Genomic DNA, 9,529 nt, shown 5'->3' on the forward strand with positions numbered 1-9,529 from the left:
ATTAGTATCGGTTGTTTGGTTCAACTGGTAATAATATCCTCTGCACGGGCTAGATATTTTAAACCGATGTTGAAGCTGGTATCAATACCGGTTTTAAAACAACTGAAACAAATGTTTTATGTTGTTGGATGGAAGCCCCATTCTCCATTAGGCAGTAGTGCGCTTTGCTGCTTAATTTCTAGCAAGTGATAGGAATTTCCACTTGTGTTTATGTGATGGGCTTCATGTAATATCAAGATGAGCGAAAATATTCATTACCTCTCTCCATTGTGTATTAGCGAGAGATTCATCAAGGGCTATTATATACCAGACAACCATGAACAACTACTAAACTTGAATCCGGAAGAGAGAGGAAACACGAAAAATGCTAAAAAACAATTTGAGATATAACGCGACAATGTACATGTACGGAGTCATGAAGAAGCTTGGGGAAAGTGGTTATATCATGGCCGTCCACCAGCTCAGGTAAGTAAAATGGATATTGCTAGAGTTAAAGTTGATTCTTGGACAACCACTAAGATTTGACTATATTGTGGAGCGAGGGAATAATTGACCACTGGATTGTATTCCTGATCTGTCCTCAGAATGGTTGGGCCATTGTACTGGACTCTTTGGATACAACAAAAGAAGGGTATAAAGACTTTGAAAACGTATTGAGATTGTAAGAGATGGTACTTGTTGTTCATTTACTCTACAAACAAGTGTTTAAATTGTCGTTGACGATAATAGTGGTTTTGTTACGCACAACTCTTACCGCAAGTACATGGATGATCCAGAATGCATCGATCTACGATCTAACAAGGACAACAAAATGTTCGCTAAAACACTGCAAACTTCCCAATACGTTCCAAAGTGATTTTTGCGATGTGTATGCTCTCAACATGTTGTAACTAGTGATATCATATCATATATCGTGCAGTACTCAAAACAACCTCATGGGTCAGTACTAAGCGGATACTAGGTATGCGAGTATATTAGAGCATACGACAAATTTAGCACTAGTTATAGACAATTGAAGAAGACCCTAAACTGGTGGGGAAAAGATAACTCATAAGACCATCACTGGAACAATTGGTGACATCTGTAAGTTTATCATGGACAAATATGTGCATGAAGCGGCGCCATTTTTCAACAAAGAAAGCGACTTAGGAATTCTACAAGAGTATGAGAAGCTCAGAAACTGGTCCACCATGCTACGCCTTCAAGATTACAAGTATATCGACATCTTTTTAGGATTACCATGTCATGGTAGGTGATTGATGATCGATGTGTTGTAAAGACAACACTTTAATTGATTAGTTATATGTATATAACCAGATGTGATGAAACAAGTATTCATATGTATATATATCTTTGCATTGTATTTCTATTTATTGACTTTCATTAGTATTTGATTTGCACAAGTACATTTCAAATTTAAATCCAAATTTAAATTTATTATTTTTTAAGTTGAAAATAGTTAATCGAAGAGAGCAATTAACAAATATCAGCCTCTGTTAAAAGAGTTAACCGACGCGGGCACTGTAACGAAACTGACATAGAACTAAACTGACACAGTTAATTAGTATTAATTGGAGCGGTTGCCTTAAAACGACAGCCTCCATTAATACTAATTAACTAAGGCGGTCGAGTTACAGTGCCCGCCTCGGTTAGCACATTATAGGAGGCGGGCATGTTAACCGCCTCCGCTAATCGATGATTAATAGAGGCCTTTAGAGTGTGGTCTAGTTCACCCCCTCACCTTTAAAACCAGTTGTATATGATAGTTTAGCTAATAAAAGGTTTAGGTAAAAATTGGAGATTATTTTATTACCGTTTGCTATATATTTCTAAAAAACAAATGTAAAATTAATTTAGTTAGTAATTAAAAGAAAGACCACTTGACTTGTTTAGTAAAATAAACAAAAAAATTAGTAGTTTAGTAATATTTTTATTTAGCTCTAGTAAAATTTAACCTCACAAGATAAGAATGAATAGGGACAAAAATATTAAACACTTTTTATGTAGTTTTTTGTTTTAAGTAATTAAACTGCTACTCCTAAAATTATAGGAAAACTAGGGCAAATCTCTACTACTTATTAAGGCTGTAAGGGTAGCCTGTCGTTCTGCCTTCGTTCAATCTGGATCGTCCATCGTTGTTCTGCCTTCGTTCAATCTAGATCGTCTATCGCCACACTAACCGCTCGTGCTAGCCGCGTCCTCACCCCGCCCCATCCGCGCGTTGGTTCCACGTGCTCGCTTCGCGCAAAAAATCGACACAAGTTGACAATACCAAGAGCTGATTACACGAGCTGACTGCTTCCTCTGTAGCAGGAAGGTTTATAAGTTGCTACCACAACTTTTGGTTGGCCGATATGGTACATTATATTTGCGCCGCGGTAGCCTGCGTGGGCTGAATTATTTGGTTACCGTATGAGGCCCATCTATCAATCAAATTCTATAAGGCCCATCTGGAACTTGAAATAAAAAACCCTAGAGACTTCACGCAGGCAGTCTTCACCGCGCGGCAGCCTCATCCCCGCCGGCGAGCCTCCACTACCCTCCGCCGGTAAGCCTCCACCGCCCCATCGATCGCTCCTCACCCGCCGGTGGCCTCCCCCTCGGCGGACAACCTCGCCACACCAGTCGCGCGACCACCATCGCCCCACCCGCTGCTCTACGCACCGCGTGACACCCGCTGCTCTGCGCACCGCGCGACAGTAACCGCTCTCCCCATGACCTATTCCATCCCAAGTTAGCGAACTCCCCCCTACCCTACTCAGGCCCAGTTTCCTCACACGCTGCGCTGATGTCGTGTCCTCTCCCTCCCTTCTCAGACCTGGCCCTGCGTTGTTGTGGCTTCCAGAGGCACCATTGAAGGATTGGAGGCGGCGGGCGACGAGATCGAGCTCTCAGAGTCGGCCGTCAGTGGCGTCACAGACAAGCCTGCGCGTGTTCTTCTAGAAGGCGAAGGCGTCGAAGGTGAAGATGGCGGTCATCCATGACGCACTCCACCGCCTGCACATCGCCAATGAGAAGGGCAACTCGTTGTGCCTAGCAGACGCCCTCCGCGCGCACCACAACTGTGATAGACACTAGATCCAGGCATGCCATGTTTGTCCGCCTGCACGGAGAATTCGTTAATGGTAGAGGCAAGTCCTCCACCTATATCTATTATTGAGGAAGGACATAGAGATCTGACGATGTGTTCCTTTTAATGGCAGGACGGCATGACAGGCGATGAAATCCAGTCATCTCCTAAGGGAGCGACGTTATACGGCGGCCACTGTGGGTGGTGGAGCTGGGCGTCGTTCTCGCCGCGATGCACGTGATCCAGGACCGCCATGTCGCGACGCGTGAGGTAGAACGCAGCTTCCTGGAGCTCCACCAGGGGTTCCTCGACATGGCACTCCTCCCCTTCTTTCTCTCCCCTCGATCGACCTTCTCAGTGTGAACAAGTGATTTGTTGTTTCAGTATGGATGGGGCCACGACCCAAGACATAGCCACCCTTTCGTTGTGTTAAGATGATGGATGCATACACTCAGGGAAGCTCGCTCATGTTGCCCTCCTATGAACTCCCTAACTTCTATTTATTTATGTGGGGATAACTAACTAGGAGTAACTAATAACTATCTATCATGGTTGTCAACTGATGTAGACAAACTAAGAGGAATCTACTGACTGTGTATCGATTATGTCTAATTTGAGTTTTCGTCGTCATTGATTTTGTGTGTTTGGTGTCTCTTGCTAGACAAGATGTATAGACAGAATTAAGAACTTTCTAGGATGATGAAACAATGGTTGCATTGATTCACTTCAGTTTGTAGTATTTGTGTTGTTGCTGCGTACTTCGATTTGATCATAGGATATATTTCTAGCAAATGATTTCTTGTAGGGTATCATAGGATATATTTCTTGTGTGAAAGGTCTTGATAGTTCAGGGCTCAGTTCTTCTGCGGCGATAAGCTTACTGATATTCTATACATTTACTTTGTTGATGTTACTTCTAGGCATATCTATTGTTTGTTGGTCGAGTTAAATTTGGTGCACGAAGGTGTCAGCAAATATTTATATGTGTTTTCATCTCAATGAACTCCGATATATAACCTGGTTAACTTCACAAGCATATAGATTGGAATTTGTCCTAGATCACTGATTGGTTAATGATTGAGCTTTTAAATAATTAATTAATCCTTGATATATTTTTTAAAGTTGTACTCCTGGCGGTCATCAAGGAATGATCAGACTGAAAGGCAAACAATTATCAGACACAGATAAAATCTGCAACTACTTGACAGTATAACAACTTTTGCTGTAATGAGAACCACACGTTTTAGTAGATACTACGTTAATACGTTTTTTGGCAATCAGACATGTTTCCTTTCTATTCAAGGAGCTTGTCTGCTTGAATAACTACTTTATGCTTTTTTTACATCTGCAGTATTTTCTTCAAGCAAGAGATGGAGCTTTCTTTGGTAGGGATCCAAAATGCTAGGAAAACATCACTTGCAGCAGCTCACAGCGACACCCCAGCCTCCTCATCATGGAAGCTGTACCTGTTTCAGAATAAGCAAGTGTCATATTTAGTAAAGTAGCTCGTGTTCTAATTCTTTTGCATGCTTCCATTTTCTTGTAGGGTACAGGAACACTTTGAGTAGGTGAAGAGGATTTGCGACACTACCACATTGTCTTTGGCCATGCATCATCTCAGTGATAAGATAACAAGCCAACTGGATATTTCAAAATTGACTGACAAGATATGGAAAGGGAAGGTAGACTCAAGTGAATTGACACCAAAGGCAAAGTATGAAACTTGGAAGGAGATTAAATTTATGAGTATGGTATTTCTTATCTTATCTACGCTATGTATGACTTGCTGGGTCTATTGTCTAATCATAAATATGCATTTCTAACAATGTTATTTTTTGTGGCTTTCTCTGATTTCTTAGGTTTCAGAAAACAGTTTCTTTAATGTGGGCAATGACATTGCTTAGCTTGTATGTTAGAGTTCAGGTCACCATATTAGGCAGCCATCTCTACTTAGATTTTGCCCAGGGTACAAATGGTGCACAGTTACAGGTACATCTATTCTCTAGCCTCCACATTCTATGCTCAAGCATTTTCGTATGAATGGCTTCCAAGCACTCTAGATGGTTTTATAATTGAAATTATGTTAGAACACTGACTTAACTTGGATTCAAGTTGCTTCCTGACATGGGAATGTATCATTTCTTTTATAGGCAGAATCTGACACCTTTAATGAAAATGGACATAATACCTTCGTTGCAATGGATGATTATCTTGTCACTGACAAAATCACTGCATTCATAGTGCAAATGCAAAATGCAGCAACTGAAGTCCTTAAAGAGTAAATATATCTTCCTTTATTCATATGATACTCCTTGTCTTCCAAAATACTTGAACATATAGGATTTCAATTTCGACCCAAAATACTTGACATATGACATGCACCTTTTATCTTCTCCTAACGCACATTTTTCTTTTCATGTAATATGCATCTATTTTTCTAGCAAAATGCTTGTTCATGTTACATGCTCAAATTTGTGCGAACTGAGCCATGAAGAGGATTCACACTTCTGTATTCAGCATAAATTTCTTGGTTTTGTACACAATGTCTCATTTTATCTTTTTCTTGGAAACCCAGCTGTGAACGTGCTACCGTTAAATGCCTGTCAACGAGATGGTTGCTAGCTGGGGTTTTCTAGCTATCTCGTTTCATAGTTTTGATTTTGTTCCATCATATTTAGTTTATTCCTTAAATAGTTTACGATTCTTAGTACAATGTTCATAAGGGTATCTACTTAAATTTGCCCCAAATTAGTACCATCTGGCTACCATAGTACCATCAGGAAATGTGTTCCTGTCTTCCTGGTTGTGTATTTCCCTTTAGTGATACTAGGTACTGAGATGTGAAAATTTTGCAGAAAGCAACCGAAAGACCGTATGAACATGGTCCAAGCATTGCAGGCAATATTACAAATATAGGACATGTTCATGGCTCTTTCTAAAGATAACTCATGGATAAATTATCTTGTACTTGAGAATCCCCCTATTTATGCACAGTTGAAGGTTGTGTCCAATACTGGCTTTGATGATTCATCACTCCTAAACAATTTTAGAAAGCTATACCAACTAATGTGTGGAGGACCTAGGCAAGGGGTGGCAGTCACGCTTGTTCGCGATCCACGGCAGCAAGCCGCCTACTCGAAGATCCCTCCTCCGAGGACCCCACCGCGGGGAGGACCTGGGCGCTAATCTTGAACTAAAACTAGGGGATGCCTATGTAAGTTATACTTTCTCTCAAATTTACATCAAAATTTGTTTTCCGATAATCAACAGATCTTGACATGTTTCTATATACTTTCTCTCACATTGAGAGTTTTTTAGATTCAATGCAAGCCATCTTTATTTGCTTAATGAGTTGTCGATCTTGACACGTTTTTCACATTCATCATAGTTTTTATTCATTCTTTACATGTTTTTGTCCTTTTCAGATTCAGATTCAGTATATGTAAGCTTTCTTTGCTTGGACAATCTATTTCTCTTTGCTTGGACAGTTTCTTTTAGATTCAGGTAGGCCACCTTTATTTGCTTAACATGTGGTCGATCTTGACATGTTTTTCAGATTAATCATATTTTTTATTCATTCTTGACAAGCTTTTGTCTCTTTTTTAGATTAGTTTTTATTCATTCTTGACATGTTTTTGACTTTTTTCAAATTTAGATTCAGTACATGTAAGCTTTCTTTGCTTGTACAATCTATTTCTATTCGCTTGGATAATTTTTTTAGATTCAAGTGACTTGGTGCGGTTCACTCTGTTCTTAGTATGTTCAGATGTTCTTGATTTTGAACTTTTCATGGTGATATCGTAGAAATCCTGGATTAAACACCATGATGGTGAATTGTTGGGGGAATCAATTGGACCACTTGATTTTCTCTTCTTTGACATCAAGATTTACCATGGAAAAATTTTAAATGTTTTCGATTCTTGTGCAAAGAGTTGATGTGACAAAGTGCTCTACAACATAGGCATCTTTTGTTGCTCCCCTGTTCTCCCAGATCCCAAGTTTAGAATTCTGCTAGCCAGCTAGGAATAGTTTAGGAGTGTTGTCCAAGTAACTCAAGCATCATTTCCTACTATTGGGAGGTGTGGAGTCTCTAGAATCGTGTCCCATTTCTATCTAATTGTTCAGTGAAGTTGCTTCTAATAAACGTGAATAGCAAAAAAGTACTCTTGTCGTTGCAGGTGCTAGACTCGAACGCTGCGCTCTATAGCCGACAGAAGTCTGCGGAGGCGAAGTTGTACGAGACTTGGATGATGCCCACCATGTGTTCGTTGAAATCCCCTCAAGGTAATAAGTTTTGATTCTCGTTCATTTTTAGCTGCTAAAACTTGAGAGGCACTTGCAGTTGCAGATCTCATAGTTGTTGAAATCTGATGTTATATTGTAGCAAAATTTGAAGCCATGATATCATGTTTTAGTTAAGATTAGCTCTATCTTTCTGCTTTTTATCCAGGGAGCCAACATTTTTACCTTACTCAATTATATTCATGTATTTAATTAATATGTTCGATTTTAGAGCCGCCATCCTAGGTGGTTTTGGCCTTCTGATTCTGACTTGCATTTGAGTTGTAAGAAAATAGTTGCGTGTTTAGCAATGCTTTTTTGTACACCAAGTTGCAAAGAAGTATATTTATGATGTGCACATACCGGATAAGGAGGAAGGGCTCAAGGCCAGGTGCCACTACCGGAGCGGTAAGGTGTACAACGTTGTCTACTATCTTTAGGATGACGTCTATGTCAAGGTCCTTGTTCATCGCTTTCTGTTGCTTTTGCTCTCATTTTCCAATTGCCATTAGGTATCCTGCACAAATAATCATTATGCGTGGAAATCATGAAAGTAGACATTTAACACATGTATGTTCTAATATGTGAAAATTTGTGTCAACTATCTATCACCGAGAAAACGACTAAGGCGAGCCTTTTTCCCTTTTCTTACTTTGTTTCTCTCTTTCCCCTTTTTTGGTATCACGGTGATGAACATTTTCCCCCTTTTCTTACTCTATCTCTTTCTTTGGTAGTACTATGTGCTGGCCTAGTAAGAGATCCGCTTTCTTCAATTCTAAGATGGAATGCTACCAATTCTAATTCCAATTTCCCTCTCTACTATACTGATTCTGGATGTCACCATCGAAGAAGACGCTAGCAAGAAGAACTCTAAAGGTTACTGCAAGGAAGTATAGGCCGACTCTTCATCCCAGATCTATTTATCATCATCATAACATCATTCTCCTTTCTCCTTGTCAGGTGAGTGGTGCTGCCGACCCATTCATCCATCAACTGCAGTCTCTAGGTCCTATTCATATTGTTCGTCCATCTATGTATATAGATAGTTGGCACATCCATTTATATCTTTTATAGGGTTAATCATTGAGATATCTCTTTCTCTTGGCCTTGGTGAGTTTTTTGTTCGTTCTATGACAAGAAATCGCAACTTCATATCTTTTTCATTTTGGGGGCTTCACTTTTTAAAATAAAATATAAATATTTGGGCCCCGTGCAGCGCGATCGCATCCAGGACGGCTGGCTCCACCTACAACTGCGTGGACAACATCCTGCCCAACATCATCTCCCAGCTCCTCGCATTCTCCAACAAGTTCTGCTATGAGGGCCTGAAGCCAACCTACGACAACTAGGTCGCAGCCATGGTGCGGGGTCTCGACTACGCCTGATCCCTCATCGACATTAGCCTCTAGGAGGCCTCCCACCTCCTCGTCGCCTCGTGCCTCTAGGCGTTCCTATGGTAGACCCCGAAGTCGCTCACCCACCTAGACATCGCGCGTGTTGTTATTGGAGTATCTTAAATTGCATAGTGTTTAAAATTGATTTGGTGGTCGGTATGTCACAGTATAGTCAGTTTTTTTTTGCGTATGTTGTTGGTATTGATCTTATTGGATGTGAATTCATTCAACCTTTCATAGTATATTTGAATTCATGATAGTATCTACACATGTACACTGCTTAAAGATACTAGCTACGTATCTATATCTATTACAATTTGTATAAATACTTTTTGATAGTTTTAAATTTGTATGGCAAAGCAGGGACACACACACACACATATATATATATATATCTTTTAATGTATGTAAATCTTTTTAACCTCTAAAAGATGCTAACAAGAAGGTACAGCGATAATTAATGTTTCTATACTCTCAATATATCTTATCATTATATGTGAACTCCGTAGCAACGCACGGGCATACACCTAGTATAATATATAATTATCGATTTTGTGTAAAATAAAATATAAACACTAGTAGAATATGGAATTAAAAATAGACAAAATTGGTGACACTTAAATCAGTGACACGTCATAAAAACCACCAATTAAAACTGTCTAGGGGTTATTTGTCTCGTTTTGTAAAGTTAAGGTTAAACAAGCGATTTTAAAGATGAGGGGATTAAATAGGCCACCCTCTTAAGATCAAGGGGTAATGTAGACTTACTCCTCACAACAAACTA

At 39.8% G+C, this 9,529-nt stretch overlaps 1 pseudogene; it reads left to right on the forward strand.

Annotated features, from left to right (window-relative positions):
• The first annotated feature begins 3,301 nt into the window (after nt 1–3,301).
• LOC103628102 (peroxisome biogenesis protein 3-1-like) lies at nt 3,302–8,700 on the forward strand (annotated as a pseudogene).
• Nucleotides 8,701–9,529: the final 829 nt, after the last annotated feature.

The sequence above is a fragment of the Zea mays genome, chromosome 5 (assembly GCF_902167145.1).
Source record: "Zea mays cultivar B73 chromosome 5, Zm-B73-REFERENCE-NAM-5.0, whole genome shotgun sequence".
Classification (NCBI taxonomy): Eukaryota; Viridiplantae; Streptophyta; class Magnoliopsida; order Poales; family Poaceae; genus Zea; species Zea mays.